At 38.7% G+C, this 23,359-nt stretch overlaps 1 protein-coding gene and 1 pseudogene across 3 annotated transcripts in view; both read left to right on the top strand.

Annotated features, from left to right (window-relative positions):
- The window catches only part of COL8A1 (collagen type VIII alpha 1 chain), a 162,921-nt gene that overhangs the window by 80,309 nt on the left and 59,253 nt on the right, over positions 1-23,359 (top strand). For all 3 annotated transcript variants that reach the window (XM_019923309.3, XM_073804339.1, XM_073804340.1), the window contains one exon: positions 19,621-19,740. The gene's annotated coding sequence lies outside the window, so the exon portion shown is untranslated. The remainder of the gene's footprint in view (positions 1-19,620; positions 19,741-23,359) is intronic.
- On the top strand, positions 14,821-15,639 carry LOC101338621 (mitochondrial fission regulator 1-like pseudogene; annotated as a pseudogene).

Raw genomic sequence — 23,359 nt, 5'->3', positions numbered from 1 at the left:
TAAAGCTAACGCTCGTTAAATGGCAATTGGTTTAGCACCTCCTAAAACAGAATCCATAAGCTTCTATGGAATAAAGCTATAAACTCTTACAGCAAAATTACTTGCATCCTGCATGACTTAAGACCTTCAGTGCCTTCTCTCTAAAGCATTCTTTCAGTCATTGATCCTAGGCACTGGGCAACTTCTTGTGAGCTAAGCACCTTGCCAGACAGCTGCCCAGGAGCCCTGTTTAATCCTTCTCTCAAGGAGCAGTGGTGTTGTTTGAATAAAGTTGCCACTGTCATTGTTTGGCTTACCACTTAAGAGTATTATAGGCTCTGGGAGTGGATTTGTGGGAAAAAATTATAATTAAAAGAAATGTTAACAGTGTTCCATTGAAATACAAAGTGTATAGTTGCACAGGAGGAGACAACTTGTCCCATACTGGTCACTAGAGGATTTATCTTATGGAGAGAAGCTGTTTTACATAAGCTGGTTTCCTGTAGAAAAACGGAATGCTGGAGCTTGTGGCTCTGAGAGGGGAGGGGAAAAAGGCAGTCTGGATGTATCTCCAGGTTAACACTTAAAATCAGGCAATGGAAAACACATCCAACTGGGAGTCTAACCACTGATACACTTGGATGACAAATTCAGACTTTCACATTTTAACTGGGAGTCCGTGACATCTCTCTCCCTGGACACATCTGAAAACACATGTATCTACCACTAGAGGGCCAGAGTCATGGCTGTAATGCAACTGGCGCTGTCTTTTTTTGTATCCAGACCATCTGTTTTCGACTTAGTGTTTTACTGGACTTCCTAAAACCTGACCTACCTCAAAGTAAAATGACATTCTTTTTCCCCCAAGGGCACCCTCCTCCATGAAAGTAAAACATAAGCATTAGGACCAGCTGACTAGAGGAGGCAGTTTCTAAAGTCAATCACATAAACTTTCCAGATTCTCAAGAAAACAAATGACTCATGGAGATCTAGACAGAGGTGTCCAGTGCGTCCCAAAATTTCAATAGACGTAATGAGGAAATGGAATCTATCTGAGGAACTGACCTTTGTTCTGGGGCTATTGCAACTTAAAGGCACATCTGCATCCTACTGGCCACCTGTAAGCAGCTCCCTTTATGTTTGTTGGCAGTAGTCCCAGGGATCTCTTTCCAACCATCTATCCAGTATTCATCTCTCCTTTCATCCATCCAGTCAACAAATATTTGAGCATGATCTTAAGCTCGGGAGTACAGCAAAGATCAAGACAGACAAAAGTTCAAGAGTGGTGACGGAGAACATTTAAGAGACTGTTACAGTAAACAAATGAGAAATGATGGCGGCTTGGACTAGTAGTGGAGACAGTGAGAAGTGAACATATCAGTGATCCATTTTAAAGAGAGAGCTGACAGGTCTTATGATGGTTTAGGTACGGGAAATAAGGGAAAGAGGAGAATCAAGAATGACTCTGAAGTACTGGGCTTACACCATTGGGTAGGTGGTAGAGCCATTTCCTGAGACTGAATAATCCTAATTCAGGAAGGTAGAATGAGTCCTGTTAACTGTTACTCATTTTATTCCTTGTTTTCTTGAGATACAAGAGGCTATGTATGCTTTCAGCCCTTGGCATCTGCAATGACAGCTTTTCAATGCAAATCTTTTCTGCATGTATCTCAAAACAAGCAAAAATTTGTTGGAGCCAGAGATATGTAAACTGTCAGCAAAAAGAAAATAACTCTCCTCAGTATCTGAGAAAATGAAAGAATAAACAAAGGCTTACATTCTGATTTTGCAGTCCTCCTTTGCTCCTGAAACGAGCAACTTGATTAAGTCATTAGTAAATGGGAATGCTACAGGTAGGGTTAGGGTGGGGACCTAAACTGTCTACTCTCTAGAACAATCTGCAAAGATTAGTGGATTCCTAGAGACTGCTTCTCTGAACAGCCTATTGTATTTCCATATTTCATGGAGTCTATGAGACAGAATTAAAAGGTCTTATACATTCACTCTGGAGCACTTCTCAAATTGCCTTTATTAAAATAAAAACACTTTATACTAGTATAACCCTTTCATCTAAAGGTGGAAGAATTTGCAATCAGCAAACTGCTTATTTATTAGGTGATACCCTTCAGAATCTAAATTAAACCTGGTGTGTCACATTGTATACCATACCCTGGTACACATAGGTTGGAAATTATAGGGCCAGAAGTAGCCTGGTATAGAGTAGGGTAATAATTCTCTTAGTAGACTTATTAACTACAACTGATCGGTGCATGAACATATGCAAAAGACTTCCCTGAGAATTCTAATTCTCATGTTGGTTGGGAAGCACCCTGTTTATCTGAATTCCTTCAGCCTGTGAAAGTTTATCCATCAGACCAGCCTCTTGAATAAGCACACAGGGAGCTGCGCTGAAAAAACTACTTCTAGGACAAACATTCCGTCAGAATGATTAGACCAAAATGCAAATTCATTAACTCTGTGAAAATAACACATAGCTTCTTCTAATCATAATGACAGTGGAGTTTTTTATGCGTGCTCTAAAAGGTGCCACAAGAAGAAAGCTTATTAAATAATAAGAATTTCAGTCAGCACATCTTGTCAACAATGCTGAAAAAAATAGAGACCCAGACAGAAAATGTATAGTAAGTAGGTGGTCTTCCTGTCATACCAGATGACTCATCCTCCCCTCAGAAGCCCTCTCAATGGCACAAGCCACAGGTGCAGTCAACCCTCAGCGTTTCTTTGCGTGACATTTGAACTTAGGAAGAAAAGTATTTTGCTAACCCCTTGGTGCTGAATGTTTGACCTTAAAGCTTACCGTTTGTTCCCCTTTTGTCTCAATCCTCATGACTACAAATGCTATTACTAGTCATAAGATTGTTCAGTCCCTTTTAAATTCCAGCCTTGGTATTTGACTCTCTGGCCTAAACATAATAGGGAATACAAAAATCCTATCTAAGGGGCCTAATTCTTTCACCTTTCCTATGAGCTCCAAATTTTCCCAGCTGTATATGGAGCCAGCACCTACGTTAAGTTTTAGCAATATATGCCCCTGAATCCTTCACTGAGCAAGAAGACATTACTAGTTAAAAAAAAAAAAAAAAAGGCATAGATTTGTGCATGGACAGCCCTGGAACTGAATCTCAGCATTGCTACTGGTGAGTTAGGTGACTTTGGGAAAGTCATCAAACCTCTGTGTTTTTCACAGTAAATGGAAGATACATGAAGGGCTATTATATAAATATACATATATCATATAAAATTCCTGGCACAAAATAAGCATTCAGTAAGCAGCATATATTATTATCATCGACAACATCATTCCATTTATGTAAAGGTAGGAATTGACTGAACACTATTTTCCATTTCAGCCTATGCCCGGCAAGGCTTAAAATCTTTGATCTTATGATTGGACTGTTCATGACCACACAAAGGTATGACACATCCAAGATACCTCTTAGAACAATCCATTTAAGAGAAATTCAGGCTGTTTTGAGTTTAGTCTGAAAAATCCATCCTAGTTTATCCATCATAAAAGATCACATGGGTGCAAAAATGCAAAAAGACTCATAAAGTGTCATTAGACACTCAAAGTGTCATTAGAAATGAAATTGTTCAGCTCATTCTTTACAGATGTGAAAACTGAGGCCCAACTAAGACAAGTAGCATTTACAAGGTCATGCAACTTAGTGATGAGCTAACATCAGAAGAGGACAAAGTCTCAATTAGGTTTATAACTTAAAACCTCTCCTACTCCAGTGATGGTTCTGATACTTTTTAACTAACAGTGGGTTTTCAGAGAGCTTGACTTGCCCAGCATTACAAAACAGTGATAAATTTGAGAGAGATCACTTTGTGTGGATGGAATTGCCCAATTCAAATATTCTCTAAAAGCTCATCTAGCTCTCAATATTTTATTATTGTTCTGCGTATTATTCAAGGAGACCCTTAACTACATGGACACATATTGTTCATCAGTCTCCAAAATGTTTCTTCTCTTCTAGCCAGACCAGTCTCTTTACAATCCCACAAACATTTATTCCATTGCCAAATCTTTCCCCATATGCACAATGATCTCCCCTCTCTTCTCTATTTATCCAATTCCTATTCACTCTGCAAGACCTAGTTTTCCATCTCTTCTGTGATGTAATCCCTCACTTGTCTGGCGTCATGAATCTCCCTTTCTTTGGAACTCCTACAGTCCCCAGGGCTAGCCCACAGCGGAGAACACAATTATTACTGGTATGATGTTCTCCCCACTGTTTCTTGTGTATATTATCTTCCCAAGTAGACTTATGGCCCCTTGAAGACAAGTACCATGACTTAGGCTTATCTAGTTGCAGTGAAGAACACTATGATGGATGAACTCATAGAAAGTATTCAGTTAACACTCAGTTGATTGGACGGGGGGCAGAGAGGAGAACAAACACTTTCTTGTTTCTTTAACCATTCTTGATTAACTTCTGTGAATCCACAAAAGCTAATACAAAAACTTCAAACCAGCAAGTTTGATTGAGGTTTTGAACTAATTAGAACTAATTAGGGAGGACAGGAAAGGACAGCAGATAGGCTGCTCCTAACCCCATCCTACAATCCTTTCTTCAAAATGTGGAGAAAATCAACCTGAGACTTCCCAGGTGACTGACAGCTGTTTTTAAATGAGGTTTCCACTTCTGCAGCATCAATTTCCGGCAATAAGTCCACTCCTTAGAAGTGAAAATTTGGGGGGGATAAGAAAAGTCTTATTGAATCCATGTGATGACAGATGAATAATATGAACCTCCATGAGCCAAAATCATTTAAAAAATCAATTGCATACTTAATTGTACCAGAATGGCACAGCTTCATTATATAAACATGAAGTGACACTGGCGCATCTTAGGAAAAGACTTCTTATCCTCCCTCATTTTCTTTTAGCATGTATTTATTGAGTGCATCTTGACAATGATGATGATAATACTGACAGAATATTAAATATTAAATAAACATAAAAAAGGTAAAAGACCAGATTCAAGAGTCAAACAGTCTGGGTTTGAATTCTGGGTTCACAACTTGGTAACCATGTGGGCAAGTCACTTAACATTTCTATGCCTCACTTTCCTCATCCACTAAGTAGGAAAAATAATAGTATTCATTTGGAGATTTGTTGTAAGGATTAAAACAAGATAATACATGAAAAAAACACTTCGAATGTGTTTTTAAACACATAGTAAGCACTCAGTGAAGATTAGCTATTTACCATTACTATTACTATCATTATTAAATACTTATGTCAGGCACTATGCTAAGCAGTTTATATATATTTTAGCAGATATAAATTTTGTAAAAATGTGTGAGTGTGTTCACTGATAAGTTTCAAACACCAAGAGGAGTTCTTAGCCCACATAGGCACTGAGTAAATAATTTACTCTTCGCCACAGCCTTACAATGAAGCAGGCACCCAGAATATCACAGTGAGCAGGACAATGTCCTAACCTTCAGGTTGGGTGAGGAGGAAGAGGGGCCATGCAGAGAAGACAGACAAGTCAACAGGGAATTCTGATAAAGGTTGATTGCTCTGATAAGATAGTACAGGGCATTTGCGAGAAGGTATGAGGAACACCTAATCCAAACTCAAGGAAACAACAAGGCTTTCCGGAAGAAATGGCATCCAGACTGAGACGTGAAGGATCTGTTCACCTGCAAATTAGAAGTCAGGGTATATGGCAAATCCAGCAGGTGAGAGAGTGTGGTCATTCCTTTTTCTGTGTATAATTCAGCACAGATGAAATGAGATGGGGAGAGAGGAGCCACCAAGGTCGACGGGGCTCTGAGTGCGGTAACAGGGATGTGGATTCTATCCTAATGGCAATGGGGCCATGCTTCCTCCATCCCACTGGGTCCTCAGAGTTCTACCATTTGCTCTGAACTACATTAACTTTGGTATTCGTTTGCTTATTTGCAAGTCCACATTGCTAGAGTTATAATCACTTATGGCTTTCAGATCCAGGCCTGTTTTTGACCATCTTTGTGACAGTGGTTTCTAAGACCAAAGCTATCTTGAACCTTCTGAACCCAAAGCCCGTGGGTGGACAGTTATTATCAGGAATGGATCCAACAGGATCTGTTATTTTTGCCCCAGAACTTCTCATTTGGGTACCTCCCCAGTACCATACTATGATTCACCTGGTCAATCTCTCTCTGCTAAGCTTATAGCAAAAGAGGCAGGTTAACTTTTTGTGCATGGCTGACCCAATCTCAGAATGAGTGTATCTTATATTCTTTTCAAATATTAAATGATAGGTGGAGAATTTTCAGTGAAGGAGATAAGTGGCAAGATGTGGAACAAAAAAAGTTTCAGAATCCTACTTACCTTCCATTTAACATGTTCTTAATGCCAGTTTTTACTGTGCATGTATACTATATTACTCTGGACTTCCTAGGTGATCCCCCAGCTAACCTGAATTTTTCTTTCTAGAATTCAAGGTGATAACATTACGTAAGGATAATAATGATATGTAGATCTTCAGCAGGAGATCTCAAGGGAATTTTATATTCACCAAAAAGCAGCCTTTTATATAAATGTGTCATGTCAGTTGGTGTAATTACCTGAGAAAACCTAAATTCAAACAATCTTTTCCATCACTGAGCCATGTGTGAATTGGTTTATCATTGAAGAATGAACTCCTTAGTGGTTAAGATATTAGGAAAATTTTTAAAAAAGGCTGTGTTCGAAAACTGGAACCTAGTACTAGACTATAAGCTAAGAAAAGGCAGTCGTTGTTTTTGAAATTAAAACCGGTGAGGAAAGCAGATAATTTAAGTCAAACCCTTAGAAGGATGGTGAGGAATTTCAGAGAACCAAAACAAATGGGGGGAAAGACCCCATCATTATTCTCTTAGCCCTACTTTTCCAGCACTGCTTTGTTTGTGATTTCAGTGTAGTGAGAGAGATGAGGGAGGGGAAGACAGGTAAACAAGAGGCAGGAGAGGAGGAGTGGGGAGATGGATGAAAAGAAAGGGATGAAAAGATGAAAGGCATGGTGGAGAGCATTCTCAGAGCCATTTAGAATTAGGGAGTAGCACTAAAGATAGGGGAGTGCAGTCATGCCATGCCCCTTGCGTACCACCAACTCCAAACACCAAGCCAGGAGGTACGCCTATTGGGTGGAAAGTGCAAATGTTACTCAGGGACATGCAATGTGAGTTATGTGGTACAAGATGGGACAAACATGTAAAGAACTGTTTAAAATGTCAGCTGATTGCTAAGCTGTCCAGTCAGCCAGCCAGTGAGTCCAGGGCACTTGCTTTGTGCTCAGTTGGTATAAAAGCTGTCATCACAGCCTAGATGGAGAGGGCTGAGAGGGAGAAGAAAGGGGCCTGATGATGCTCACAGGAGGGCAAAGGAAATGCTGCAAATCTACGTAGATCTGCTGTTTGAGGCAGAAAATAAATTGCTGACAACCTGGTAGTAGAAGAAAAGTGGCTCAAGTTTATACAAATATTCATCCTAATTTTGATATCTAGAATATGAATCAGACTTCCCTTGTTTAATTAGCCATGAGGTTTGATGAAGAATAGTTTTCAAGTCAAGCAAGGAAAAACCAGGCTAATGCATGAAAGTACAAAAGGGCAGAAGAAAGTATCCACCTTTCTTATAAAATCCCTTAGAATATTTCAGCAGGCGCTGGGTTTCTTAAGTGAGGGAGGTGCTGTGGCTAGCCCTGATATGCCTTTTGATGCTTAATTCAAAGTTCAGCAGAAGTTTAAAAGGAAATGAAATGTAAACTGATTACTCAATATATAATCACTTGGAGAAAGAGATCCACCCCAAAAATATTTTTGCCATGGACTTTTTTCAGTGCCCTATTTTTTAAAATTCTTTCAATAATGTAAATTAAAAAAAAATTCCATGCTACTTAAGTGTTTGAAATAAAAGAACTGTCTTTTACGGAGAACCCTATGTGTCATCATTTTCTCAATATGCTTGCTTTAGTATGTGCTTTAAAAGACCCCAGGGAATGAAAGATGGGAAGCATATTCACGTGGATAGAGAAGATGGAGAATTACAGGCTCCTTTCCAGTGGACTAAAAGCAATTTAATGAAAACAGTCATATATGATATCAGCGGCCTTGCAAAAACATTCAGGCAATAATACACTGAAAAATGATTTAGCGTATGCAAAAACTCATACCCTTTGGCATTAAGGTATCATATAAGCAGAAGTAGGTACCCAAGAGGACTTATATTAAAATACGAATACCTCAGTAAAGAAAAATGTTAAATAGAGTTTAGAGATTCTTGCTTTAGAAATCAGTCATAGGATGACACACAGTGACACACATAGGATTGCCACTATTGTAAGAATAATGGTTGTTAAGGGAAAATAGCTGCTCTTTTGGGCCAAAGAATACTTAGAACTTAGCCATGGAATTGCTGAACATTAAAGGTACGTAAAACCTTAAAAATATTTTGTCTATCTTCTCACTTTATAGTTGTGAAAAACAAGACATTCCCCCTCACCCATTGCAATATCTAGAGGTAAATTCTTTCCCAAGGGATTAAGAGCTAGGAAGTGGCCATTAATAGACTGAGACTATCATCTCACCCATTCCAAGAAAACATGAAATATAAATTCTAATTTCTTTTATATTTTTATGACCTAATAAATAAGACCTGATTGGAACTAGAGAAATGGGACATCTTGACATGTCAATATTTGTAGAATGAACCTCATGAAATCAATTATGGAAATTCACAATTTTAAGGGATCTAAGAAGACTATCTTACCTTGAGAAAAAGTCAGAAGTCAAAGGGAAAAAAAAAAGTATAAATAGATGACATCTGAAAAATCCTTTGTGTCCAGGAAAGAAATAAGCCTGAGGTGTGTGTTTAACAGCTGTATTCAGAAGAACGGCTATTGGGGGCAGTGCTCTCCTCTCTAATGAGGAAAGAAGAGGAAATGAACTTAAATTACAACCAAAGGAATTTAAGCTAGATCGAAAGATCTTACTGGCAGTGAAGGTTTTATAAACCCTGGAAAAGATTCCTGGGGAGGTTTTTAAATTCCCTATCTGGATATATTTAATAGAAGAGAGATACCTATCAGCCTAGGATGGTTGAGGTAGAGACCTGCCGGGAATTAGCTTTCAGCTGAATTCTGTAAATCTAGATTAATTCCTGACAATGTTCGAGATGTCAAAGACAGCAAGTGCTAGACAATGGCGAAAAGTGTTGCCCCTTATTAAAAAAAAAAACTCACCCAAAGTAATCATTTCCTTGGAAAATCAATTGGCATATGCTAGCTGGTTATGAATGGAATGTACAATTATAATACACTCTGGTTTTTATTTTCTTTTTAGCCTGGTTTCCAGTGGAAAGAAGGCTTATGAAATCTCTCTGGCAGGCTATGCCCTGCTTAATACTTTTTACTTTCCTTCTTTAGGCTGGTTATAACCAAATCTCTTAGAAGAATCTAGACTTAAGTAGCAATACATGCCCCTTCAGAGTAATACCTTTGTTTCCCTCCTAATTGAAAGAAGGAGGATGATTCCACCAATGCCATCACCTGCTTGCTCCTTACCCTCACACAGACTCCAGCAAGTTCTCTGCAACTTGCAGAATTTCCCCTCATTTCCAGTGCACAGACAGAGCACTTGCACTCACAGTTCATACCAAAATTCTCTAATTTGTTGTACTTCTTTGTTTATACAGCTGTGTGTCTGTTTGCCCCATTGTGTTCACCCCATCTATTGTCTGGTTTTTGTTGTGAGCTCCTGGAGGCGAGGCATGGAGTCTGTTTAGTTTGCTTTGCATGACACCACATGTGCACACTGTGCTTGACAGTGATGGTTCCTGGAATGACTGGATGCTCAATCAATAGACTCCACGGATTAATCAAAGCTGGAGGTAGAAAACTAAGACTCAGTTCTTAGACTCTGTCATCCCATGATCCTCCTATATGCAGCACACCAAAGCCATAAGAACTGTCAGGGACCATCAGGAACAAAGCAGTATGGAGAAGGGTCTGACCACCAACTGGAAAATCTAATAAACCAGGATCTGAAATGCACAGAAAGCAAGACTGCATTCATTTGGGAGTTTGCCCACCACCATGACCCTCCTTTCTCTTGTGTATAAGCCCAGTCTTGCAGGTGCTCTCACTTCAGAGCATCATCTGTCAGATTTCAGACACTCCACAGAAAACTATCAAGTTCACAGTCTCTCAACTTTCTTATTTCTTTATGTTTACAATCCAGATATTTTCACCAGAATTAATATTTTTCCCTTCCCACCAATCCCTCCACAATCCTCCTTCAACCTTACTTTATGCCAGCCTTCCTCAGTGACCCAAGAGGACAGAGACAAGTCGATCCACGTTTCTTAGCTGGGTTAAAAATTTCCAGTACCTGTTCATCCCTGAGTGTCTTCAGAGTTACATCAAAGGACAAAATGATCGATAAAAACCCCTCCCTCAGGAAAAGCACAGAAAGTGACATTTCATTTAATTCAACAAATATTTTCTAGGTACCAATTATGAGCCATTCATTGTGTGCTGAGGAGAGAAAGGGGAGCAAAACATAAGCTCTATCTTCAAAATGTATATACATGTGTGTATGAGTTAATTTAAAATTTTATTAAAGGATCTTAAATATAAGAAGATTGCTTTATTGTAGAATCATGGTAAGGATTAAATAATATATATGTAAATATACTTAGCACAGAACTTGTCAAGTAAGACATCCTCAATAAGTAATAACTATTACTACTGCTACTGGGTTATGGCTTAATTTAGGGCAGTTTTTTTGTGAAGGCTCTCCCTGGAAATCCAACTTGACCTTGGATTATGGACAATATGTTTGATTGTTATGGGGGTAAGAGGAACCATCACATTCAAGTGCAAAAATAAAAACCAACTATCATCAAAAACATTGAAGTCAATATTTTCCCATCAAAAATGGAGCTCAACCATGTTCTGATACTCCAAGAGTCTGGCTACAGTCTTTCTCTGTGAAGATTCTGGAGTATTCAGAACATTGACCATATCCCAAACACACACAGCACAATTTTTCTCCTTCCTGCTTCCTTTTACCATGTTCTGCATCAAAGTTATTCCACAGACAAGTGACTACTAAGATACACTTGAAGTTTTTCACACTTATTTCAAAGGTACATAAAATGATTATTTGGGGGCATCATTTTAATTAGTTAGCTGTTACTGAATCAGTATCATCAATTAGTCTTCAATAAGAATAAGTCCATTTTTAACTGGAGGTGAAACCAAATCAAATTTTACTCACTCAAAGCATTTTTCTTAAACTTGCCCAGAACAAATTGCTTCACAGGTCATCTTAGATGAGGTATAGTGTCTAATTAATCAACTACTCAATTATTTAATTATATGGATGAATATACTAATGGATCATAATGCAAATGCTAAGGTGATTGAATGCAAGGATGTCAAAATATAGTCAGTCCAAACAAAGGAATTCACTTACTTTGCACTTGTTGGTTCAGTTTAAACATTGCTGTATAATGCAAAATATCTGGATAACTGACAAGAGGCTCCATATAAGATTCTCCTTGAATATATATAAAAGCATAGCCTTAGTCTTTTTCCTGAACTCTGTTGTTTAGAAGATCTCTGACCACACCTTGAATCACCATTATATTCTTACTATTTTATCCTGTCTGAAAGTTATCTAACAGTTTCATTTGAAAAGGGCTACAATTTCTCAGCAAGGATGAGGAACTTCTAGGAAACGTTTGATATATTTCTAGCAATGGGAAAAGTGTCAGGAGGATGTACCTAGAATGAAAATCTCATTGACTTCTTCCTCTCAATTATCTCTTCTTAACTTGCATTATGAAGACCTAATTTTAGATTCCAACCATTGAAACTTCTGCTCTCCAGTTTTCTAAACTAAAGTCACTATCTCTCAAATTTATTTCCATATTGAAGTGTTAATTAATTTCTCACTTCATCCTTCCTTATTCCAAACGGTAGGAATTTCAGATATACTTTAGATCTTTAGATCTTTTCAATCCTTTCTTCTACCAGTTCATTTATACTTGGCTTCTTTGAACTGTGTAACCATAATATGGGTCTTAAAAATAAAGGAAAATGAGGGCTTCCCCAGTGGCGCAGTGGTTAAGAATCTGCCTGCCAATGCAGGGGACACGGGTTCGAGCCCTGGTCCAGGAAGATCCCACATGCCGTGGCACAGCTAAGCCTGTGTGCCACAACTGCTGAGCCTGCGCTCTAGAGCCTGTGAGCCACAACTACTGAGCCCACGTGCTACAACTACTGAAGCCCGCATGCTTAGAGCCGGTGCTCCACAACAAGAGAAGCCACCGCAATGAGAAGCCTGCGCACCACAACGAAGAGTAGCCCCTGCTCACCGCAACTAGAGAAAAGCCCACACACAGCAACGAAGACCCAACACAGCCAAAAATTTTTAAAAATAAATTAAAAAATAAAGGAAAATGAGTGTCTCTCTAACTGCAATGTACTTGAAAGTAGGCCAGTTATCCACAATCCAGACCCTCAGTAGTGGCTTAGTACAACCTTAGGAGATTTTTTCCCTCTCTCCTAGTTTATCAGGATTTAGTCATTAATTCAGGATTAACCCTGTTTCAGTAGATATGGAATTTCACAATCCTAGTTTTATCTGAGACGTACAACCTTAAGTTTTTATAAAAATCAGCTGAAGGATGAAGGCGTTCCTTCGGATGGGTGGAGAAAAGGAAATGGCCTGCCCACCCCTTGCTCCGGCTCTCCAAACATTATTAATGAAACCAAATCAGATGCACCACTCCATGGGACTGTAAGAATAGCTTCCAGGAACCTCAAGGTACCTCACCTAACTGTCCTTCTAAAGCCCTGGCATTTCTAAACAACTCAAATGCACGTTCCTGTGGAAATCTTGTGCCCAATTTAATAACATTGTTAAATCAATGAACATTTTCCATGCTCCAGACAACTGCCATGAATCAGTTCAGTAAAATACAGTGTCCTTTGAAAAACCTGAAACTAAACCCTGGGATAATGTCAGTGGGATAAAAATAAACAGTTCCTTTGTTTTGCCGATTCCTAATTGACCAATCTTCTTTAATATTGTGTGAGAGAATAGGATCTGTCTTCTGATGACCTTTACTCACTTGTTGCACAGTTTTAAGGATTAAACGAGACCGTACGGATAACACAATTAGCAAAGAGACTGGCCCAAAGGATGTGTTTAATAAATGTGTATTTCCCATCCCTTCAAGAATCATAAGAATGCGGCCTGCCTGGCTGTGGAGGAAGTTCACAACTGGTGGGGATAGGCTATGTTGGAACATATCAAAACTTGAGCCTGAGTGTCTGAATGTTATATCATTTCTGAAATGGTGTGGTATATCTATAAATAGCAATTCAGATTTTTCTCATGAATTTTATAGAAACAGGTCTCATTACTGCAGAATCTTGCGGTCATAGTTGGCCACTGAGACCCAGCCACTAAGGTTCCTGCAGTTCCAGAGTGAATGACACCAAGAGGAACACCTTTAACTCTCATCTACTCAGTGGGGCAATTAAGACATCTCCCCATTCCAGAGGTTTGTTTTAAACCAGCCTCAAAAGATGAAACCCTGTTTTCAGCACTTTCAGAGCTGAAAGGGGAGTCTTTCACTAAGGTTTGCTCCTTACCCAGTAAATAAATCACATGTTCAGCAACACGAAAAATATTGGTGGGAGGTGCACATTCTTCAATTCAAAGCAAAGAGCCTGTTGACTGGTGGTCTAGTTTTGAAAGCATCTGATTTGACAGGGGAGCTCTCATCACACTACTGAAATAATTTTACGTTGTTGTGATTTTGTTTGTGGGATTTTCTTTTTTTGAAATTGAAGCAATGTACTTTAATCAGAACCATCAAAGCTTTGAAAAATGTCCACAAAACTTACAATGTCTGGTTTTGTTTCAAAAGTACAAAAGTATTTGCAAGGCATCCAGCAAATATTTATGGATCAACTACCACGTGCCCATCCTTGTTCCAGTTGCAAGGGATGTTACAGTGAACAAAACAAACAAGTTCCCTGCTCTCGAGGAGGAGTGGGGAGATAGGAAGGGTTGGTGTTGACAGAATGTATGAATGAATAAAAGGTATGATTAAGTAGGGAACGTATAAGGGCTACTGTGCGATGAAAGAGAATTAGATTAGAGATACATGAAAATGAGTGGCTGACTTTAGATCAGACGGTCAAGAAAAACCTCTCTGAGGAAGTGACATGTAAGTTGAGATTTAAATAGTGAAGAGCATTCCAGGCGCGGGAAGAGCAGAGGCCTGAAAGTGGGGATGAGCACAATGTTTCCCATAAGGAGAAGGCCAGTGTGGCTGGAGAATAAAGGGCAAGGGGGAGAGGGGGCTAAATCGGGAGGTAGGCAAAGTAAGAATCATACGGGGCCTGGAAGCCGGGAAAGAAATTTAGGTCTGATCTAAGTGCTATGGGGCGCTATTGGATGTGAGAGCGGGGCTATTAAGTGGGTAAATGGCATGATCTGACTTAAGTCTTTCAAAGTTTACTGCATCTGCCGTGAGGAGAGTGGAGCAACAGTAGGTACATTTTTAATGCAACTGGAACCATGGAAGAGTTGTTAATAAGGAAATGTGGAGGGGAAGTGAGGGTGGTTGAGTCTAGGCGCCGCTGTGGTAGGAGGGGCCGTGAGGGGAGTGAGACCAGAGCGGGACTCTGAGGAGGAGAAGCCTGGTGTTCCTTGAGACGGCCTGAGGTGAAAGAGTCAGCCTCCAGCCTACCCGAGCCCCCAGAGCTGCCCTGTGGCTGCCTTGTCCTTCAAGTGCAGGAGCCAGTTGAAACGTGGGGAATGGAAGCCAATGTGACCGTCTCAGTCTGGCAAAACAAGCCGCAGGGGGCTGTTCGAAGTGTAATGAGGATGGGTACCAACCTGTGTCTGAAGCCATGTCCCTCAGAATCCTTGGAGGTGCTGCCCAACATCTCTGACCTGGGTCTGAGGGCTGTGCCCCGAGTCCCTACCCTGGCTCACATCGCCTGGATGCTATAGATGAAGCAGAGCCTTCTGCCGGGGTCAGGAGCATACATGGCCCCTGAGGAGCCCCCGGAAGCCCAGCCCTCTGATTGTCATGCAGCGCAATGCCTCAGGGCCCAGCCTGCAGGAGATGGAGAAGAGGCTCCTGGCCTCGAAGAAGTCCTGCCGGCCCTAAGCCGCCTACGGAGCTGCAGGATGAGCTGCGCCACCTGCGCAGCTAGATGGCTAAAATCGTGGCGTCTGATGCAGTTTCGGCTTCATTAACAACAGATTTCTTACCTCCAGAAAGTTCAAAGGTCTCTCCCCGCTTACCTTGTTTTGGATCTTCATTCCACTCTACAACTTCCTTCGCCGTTAGTGACATCGCCGGGGAGACCCAGGTAGACTCCCTGAGCTTCCATCAGTCCTCCTGATTTGTTCTGCCAGCCCTGATATTTGCAAACCAGAACACAAAGCTACTGTGTCTCTCTGTCCCAGGCCAGCAGCTTTGCAGACATGATGGGTATCCTGAAGGACTTTCACCGGATGAAGCAGAGCCAAGATCTGAACCCGAGTTTATTGAAGGAGGAAGACCCTGCCTTCCTTATCTCTGAGTTTACTCTGAAGGAAGAAGATATCAGTAGAAGAGGAAACTGATGGCACTGAGCTCTGCAAACTCAGTCTCCTGCTCCGGGAATTCCTTCAATAGCTGCCTTCCTCACAGCAGATGTTTCTGCCTCTCAATTAGAAATCTTCTGCAAGAGTCTTGCCAAAAGCTTGCACTAAAACAGAAGAGCTGCATTATATGTTTTCCATATTTCAAACTTAGCAGAAGCTAAGGCCTGTTTTGAGCTGAGACATGTTGCAGCTAATTGTATAGGTTGGAATGTCCCAGTTTAAAGGGTGAGATAGAAGTTTCTGTTTTTTTCTTGTCCCTGGGTGAAAACAGGTCCTAAGTGAATGACCAACTTTATTGTATTAAACTCTGGACATGTAATATTAATTTATTTTCCAGAAAGTTTGTGCAATGTATACTCCCACTTTACCCAAACCAACATTTAATGTTATTTTTCTTTATCTTTGCCAATTTGATAACCAAAATTTTAATTCAATTGTTTAATTCACATTTCCTTTACTTACTAATGAGGTTGAACATTTTTTACATGGTTTTTAGCCTTTTTTTCTTTTGTGAATTTTATGTTCATATAAGTGCTCATTCTTTAATATGGTGTTAGTAATTTTTTCTTGGTGATCTGTAAGAGCTCTTTCTCTAGGAAGGGTATTAAGACTGTCTTTGTCAATTTTTGCAGACAAATTCCCAGAGTGACTTTTACATTCAATTTTTAAATTTTTATTGTAAAAATATCACACATACAAGCAGGTATGCTCCAGTTTTCTGTTGCTGCATAACAAGCCACATCAAAATGTAGTGGCTTTAAAACAGCCAACATTTTATTGTATCTCACAATTTTATGCGTCTCAGCTGGGAGCTTTTTCTCTCTCCTGGCTTATTCACCTGGTAGATTGGCTGACCTGAAGGGCCTCAAATGGCTTTACTTGTATGCTTAGTGCCATGGCTGGGATAGAAGGAAGGCTGAGCTCGGCTGGAATTGCCAGCTGGAGCACCTAAATGTGGCTGCTTCTGCACGGTGGCCTCAGGGTACTCAGACTTCTTAACTGGAGGCTCAGAATTACAAAAAACAATATTCCAGAAACAAGGCAGCAACTTCCTGGCCTTCTATGACCCAGACTCAGAAGTTACATAGTGTCACCTCCCGCTGTGCTCTATGGGTCAAAGCAGTCACGAGCCCTTCCAGATTCAATGGGAGGGAACACAGAGGAGGGCCAAAGAATTTGTGACCATGTTTTCAAACTTCCATAGGGTACAAAACATTTCAAAGAATAAAACAAATTCCACTTCACCTTTTAAGTTGTTTATAATGTTTTTAGTAAGCAACCGGTTTTTAAGTACTTACATTAATCTCTTTCTTCTTCTTTGTGATTTCTTCCATTGCTTTGTAATTCATTTTTTAAAATTATTTTCAAAGTGTGTGTCTACAAAATCAAGGACATTATCAGTTACTATATTGGGAGAAATGACTTTACGGTCTTTAGATGCTTTAAGTACTATGTATTCTGGCTGCATTCATTTAATATAATTCTTAATCCTTTTCCTCTTTAAATTTCCATCAGTGATACATTGGAAAACTCATCTAAAAATTCAGGTTAGCCATACATTTAATTATATAGTTGCTGTGTGGAGGGGAAAAAAAAGAAGTGTGACTAAATAGTTCTTGCTTCATACTTTGCCACATTTCTGGTTCATTCTTCCAAAATGAACTGAAATGCAATGAGCTACATTTGGTCTGTGTAGCTAGTAGTTCCCATCAGGTGTTGCGATGGTGCTCAAATACTGAAAAATTTGATTCATTTCATAAATGTGATTGTAGCACTCTTTCTTACAGTGTTCTGAATGACAAAGCAAAAAGGTGTCCTCCTATAACAGTATTTAATTAGTAATTATTTTAAAGGACATTCTTCTGGCTAATAGAGAGGAAAGAACTCCTTGTAAACATATATTGTAAAAACTCAATAAATGCTAAATGATGATGCTCATCTCATGCTCTAAAAATTTAAGTTGATTTTTTTTCAGTTATTTTCTCTGTTTCCAATAGTGCATTTCAAAAACTGGTTTTGTCTTCTGATTATGGAACTGTGAAAGCTGTGCAGAAAGAACTAAATTGAATAAGATGTATGACACACACATAATCGTGATCTTCAGTGTTTCTATTTATCATGTGTATCTTTCTCCTATTTTATTTTCACCATATCCAGAAAAAAAAATTGGAGGAAGAAAACATTGGAAAAAATCTTATTGTCTAATGCAGTTAGTCACCATGAGGGCGGGGGTCATATCTTTTTTGGTTTTTTTCAACATTTTACCTGCAGCACTAAGCATTGTGCCTTGCACATAGTAGTGCTCAATGAATATTTGGTGAAGAATGATTTGGGTAGAGGCACAAAAGTATTTACCAGCCTGTTCCTGTGATCTAGTCTGAATCTGGAGAGTTTCTTTTTCATGGAGGCAGCTATGTGTGTGGAGCATCTCCTCCATATCTGTTTCCACTACTTGCTATTCATACCACACAAGCAATGGACTGGAAAAGTCAAGCCCTTGAGTCCATTTACCATCTGAACTTTATTATGAGAGATCATTTGAGATTCCATTGCTTTCCAGAGACAAAATGTTCTCAAATCACCTATGGTTAGCCCAAACTTTATTTATGTCTGAATATCCACAAGTTGAGCCAAAGTTCAGAATGCTGCTGGGTCCACGCGTCAGGCCCGAGTACACCTCAGAGGTTGGGCCTTGTGTTTTGCATACACTCGTGTTTTATAGACATTCAGCAACTAGAACCATTCAAGTAGTTCTTCATTTTGTGTTGAACACAGAATACAGGTAAAGTCCAGAACTATACTCTCCAATATAGTAGCCATTACCCACAAGTGGATATTTAAATCCACATTAATTAAAATTAAATAAAACTAAAAATTTAATTGCTCAAATGTACTAGCCACATTTGAAGTGCTTAAATAGCCATTTGTGGCTAGTGGCTACCATATTGAACAGTGCAAAACGAGAACATTTCCTTTATCACAGAAAGTTTTACTGAATAGTACTGTTCTAGAATACATCACTTATATCACATTGCAGAAATTCTAAATTAGATACCCAATTCTGCACTTATTTCCTAATCGACCAATCCTGGCTTTCAAATCTTTTTATTTATCTAAGTGTCTAAAGCTTCCCTGTTTAAATCTTTTTTGAACAACAAATATAAATAATATTTCCTAAACAAGTCTCTGTGAAATATACCAAAACAAAATAGAGACTATCTACTACGCAAAACACAGAGTTAAATTTCTGAAATTCAGTTTAAATGGGGAGAAGTCCCATATGACTCGTAAAAAGTCTAAATTACACATGGTTTATAAAGCATACTCAACTAAATTACATCAAAAGCTCAGACGAAAACCTGAAAGTATTGCTGAATTAAAGCTCTACCAGACCTGATTTGATACATAATAGAGAATAATTTCTAACTCGAATACTACTGTATGCAAATTGGATGGAAATGTGTTGATGGCAGAGATCACTCCTCTTAAATAAACCTAACTTTTCTCCCTGAGGTATTACTTCCTTATAAATTTTCTTCCTCTGTAGCAACTGCCCACATCCTTTCTAAATTATCTGTAACCTGTATTAATGGAAATTAAATTAATGGGAACTAGCACATAATATAACCATGAAAAGCAATAACTGTATACTAAAAAAAAAAGGTTTATTTGGACAAAAGCTATATATAGTATATGTATAAAAATAAATAAGTGCATATTTGCATACACAGAAATACAAAAAATTATTCTCTCTCCTAATCAGCATACAAAGACCTCTAATATCAACTAAATGTGCACTTACATTTCGGTCAATAACAGCATCTTTTATTGAAGTGTGTCTTTATACATTGCTGGAATGTAATTTCTCCTATGATCCCAAAACAATACACTTTGATCATAATCCAGCTTCTTGTTGTCTTTCCAATTGAGTAAAAGTATCCTCTTTTTTTCCTACTTCAGAAGCTGTTCCGGAAGTGGAGTAGCGTCGGGTGAAGAGACAGAAACCAGCCCCAGACGTGCCACAGGAAGGCACAAGCAAGGACGGTAGTCCTCGATTCCGCAGGCGGGCCGAGTCTATATGTAAGTGTGAGAAGCCATGGAGGGCGCGGTGGCCTGGGGGCCGGTGGTCCACAGGCGCGGCAGCTGCGGTGGCGGAACTCACTGTCGCTGTTCGGGAGACAGGGGCTGTTGGCAGACCCTGGGGTACCCGGCCTGCCTGCAGGTCCTATCTCCCACCTTCATCTCCACTGCAAAAGTCTTGAGACCATCGCTACTAATGCCAGGTGTTTAAATCCCTGAGAGTAAAATACATGTGCAGAGTGTGATTCGAGCTGATTTTTAAGCCCAGGCATGTTGAATAGAGTCTTAAAATAATCATTGCCATAGGACCTGACTAGATATCCAAGTGTTCACCAGATGCTAGAAGCTAGATTTTGCAAAGGAAAATTGCTAACTTAAGCTTCTTTTCATGATTCAGCAGAGGGTTTTAAGTAATAAAAGATCTGGAGATTTGTAAAATAAATAATTCCAGTGCAAATGGGAAAATTAAAATAATCTTATCATCTCTCAGTCATGTCTGTATGTGCTTTTCTACCATTATCAAATTTCTCTTAATTGGCCCAATTTTTTTTCTGGCTGATACTTTACAGTTTTATGAGTTGTAATGAAGAAATGATTCCTATACTACCAAATGTAAAATAGATAGCTAGTGGGAAGCAGCCACACAGTGCAGGGAGATCAGCTCGGTGCTTTGTGACCACCTAGAGCAGTAGGATAGGGAGGGTGGGAGGGAGACACCAAGAGGGAGGAGATATGGGGATATATGTATACATATAGCTTATTCACTTTGTTATAAAGCAGAAACTAACACACCATTGTAAAGCAATTATACTCCAATAAAGATGTTAAAAAAGAAATGATTCCTTTCAGATGACTGAAGTGCCATGTACTAAATTTTCCTAAAGACAATCTAGGATGTGTGAAACAGAGCATGATATAATGTATATGGTTTCATTTATATACAATATTGAATATATCAACAGTGAAAAATAGTAACAGCATGACAGAATTTCTTTTATTCCTTAACAGATCTCTCAGTAGAAGCAATTAAAATGTAAAGTACATCATTAACTTTTGAACTTCGACAGAAAAAAATATCATACATTTCTGACAAGTAGACATTATCTCATAGTATCCACAGCCATCTTATGCATATTACCCTTGCCTGGTCTTAAGTGTGACTTCTGGACACACAACTCAATGTTTCCTAATATTTAATAGTACAATGGCTTTTTATAGTCTACTTAATTTTATTTAGTAATTGAAAGAATGAATAGTTAAGATTCCTCAGATTTTTGTGTTCTTGCTGGAGGTGCACTTGAACAAAAAGAAAAACATAGTATCTAGCTCTATAGTTAATGCACATGACCACATCCTGTCTAGAATGAATCCATTCAGAGTTCCTGGAGAAATGCAAATACATTATTCATTTTCCTAATGTATCACATTTTACTACGGGCACCACTAACTCTATCAAGGCCAGATGTTAGCCAAATGAAATATTTATAATGCAAAACCACTGAATTAAAAAATATATGCTCATTTAAGCAACAGGTTATAGAACTCAAGCCAATCACATATTTTGGAGAAGCTGAAGGAGGACGCCTGACGTGTGTTACATTCATAATGTCAGGGTAAGGTTCTGAACTCAATCCAGAGAAACTGTATAACTGTTGCAGCCAACTAAAGCTCAGCTGCTTCTGGATTTCTTGTAACAAAATCTTGCTGCCAAGGGCACTGATGGGCTCACCCAGTAAAAAATTACAATAATAATGTTAAAGTAAATCATAAAAATGCAGAAGGTGGTTATTATAGGGCAGAGGAAAGGAATTGCTTTTAAAGTTATGATGGAAATATCAAAAATACATTTTATTGAACTTTTAAAAAATTAAACTTTGTTTTTAAACTAGGGTGCAAAAGCAAGGAAATGTAAAGGTTGTTCAATAAACGATTTCATTCAATGGTCAACAGCAATGATTCAGCAAGTGAAAATAAAAATTACATTTATTTAACATAGTCAATTCAGGCAGAACTGAAGCTTATATTCTGATAGTTTTCTAGTAAAAAATAACCAGATGAAAGTCATTTTTAAGGAGGAATTTTGACTGAAAGGGAACAAAGAACTTGAATGCATGTCTTCTCAGTGAAAATGAACTTGGCATATGCTTAATTTCACATAGTATAAAACTAAATATTTCATGTGGTTTTTAAGTTCTAGGAAGAAATTCATTTGAAACAAATGTAGAAAATAACCCAAAAATTTAAATATGAAAACTATGACAGACTTACATTTAGGGAAATAGATCATAATAAGTAATCCTCTGTATGCCCTCCAAAAGTAAAGAATGTAAGTTTTTAAATTATTTTTTGGATAATCTGGAATTTCCTTTCTGATCATCTTTATACCTTCTGAAAATATAGATTCCTGAATCATATATCATAGACAGTTTGGTAGATTCCATATTTTCCTCAAGTTGAATAACATATTTCTAAGTGACATTTATCAGAGAAACAAGCTCCATTTGCTCCTTAAAATACCTGATGTGTCTTACACACAGTAAGCACTAAATAATATTCTGAATTGAACTGAATTATTTCCACTTTCTGTTCAGAGATTAATGTGTCTCTTGGATTCACACTAGAGAGATGGTGTCTCACACATGTGGATTAATGAGCTACATCTGTAACCAAAAATATCCATGGAAAACCTGCTGAATTGATCCATATCTGTTTTATTAATCAAGCCCAGTGTGGAAGGGCTTTCTTGTGGTTGTACTATATTTTGGAGATAAATAGAGTGGGGAAACCACACTTCAATTTAGAAGTTGTTCGAAACATTGAAGAACGTAGGGTTTTGTATTATATGACAGCAATAAAGTCCACTCCTTGATGGTTGTAATGCTGATGTATAAGTATATAAATATCTTGTATGTATAATTTTACTGCAGAACATTATGACAGTGGCCAAGAAGACCCTAACCATTTAATATGGAATTTACTTCTTGCTGCCACTCTCTTCCTTCCTCATTTTTTAAAAACAAAAACGTTTGGGTTTTATTTTTAGCCAGCAAGTTAGGAACAGCCAATAGTTGAAGCAGATGGCTAGAAGTCAGAAGCCCCAGATTCTATCCTTGATTCTCCTACCAACTGGGAATGTGGCCTTGTGCAAGTCATGAGAGTAAATCTACAATAAAAGGGGGTTATAATGCCTTACACATGCATGGTGCTTTATGATCTTACACAGCACTTTCAAATATGATATATTATTTAACCTTCCTCACAGCCTCCTAAGACCCAGAGACACTAAATCAATTGTTCACAGTCATCTCAATATCAAATGTCAGAGCAAGGAACAGACATATATGAGGATTCCAAGCTGGTCTTTGTCGCCTTTTCTCTATGCCACACTGCCATGCTATGGTACCTCCAAAGCTGGGCTGTCCATTATGGTAGCCATGAGCCACATGGGGAGATATAGCACTTGAAAGGTGGCTAGTCCCAATTGACATGTACTTGATTGTAAATTTACACACAGAATTTCTAAGACCTTGAACAAAAAAAATAATGTAAGGTATCTCATTAATATTTTTATATTGATTCCACATCAAAATGATAATATTTTTGATACCTTGAGTTAAAT

Source organism: Tursiops truncatus, chromosome 4 (genome assembly GCF_011762595.2).
Source record: "Tursiops truncatus isolate mTurTru1 chromosome 4, mTurTru1.mat.Y, whole genome shotgun sequence".
Lineage (NCBI taxonomy): Eukaryota > Metazoa > Chordata > Mammalia > Artiodactyla > Delphinidae > Tursiops > Tursiops truncatus.
The sequence above is the reverse complement of the archived record's forward strand: the minus strand, read 5'-3'. Positions and strand labels throughout refer to the sequence as shown.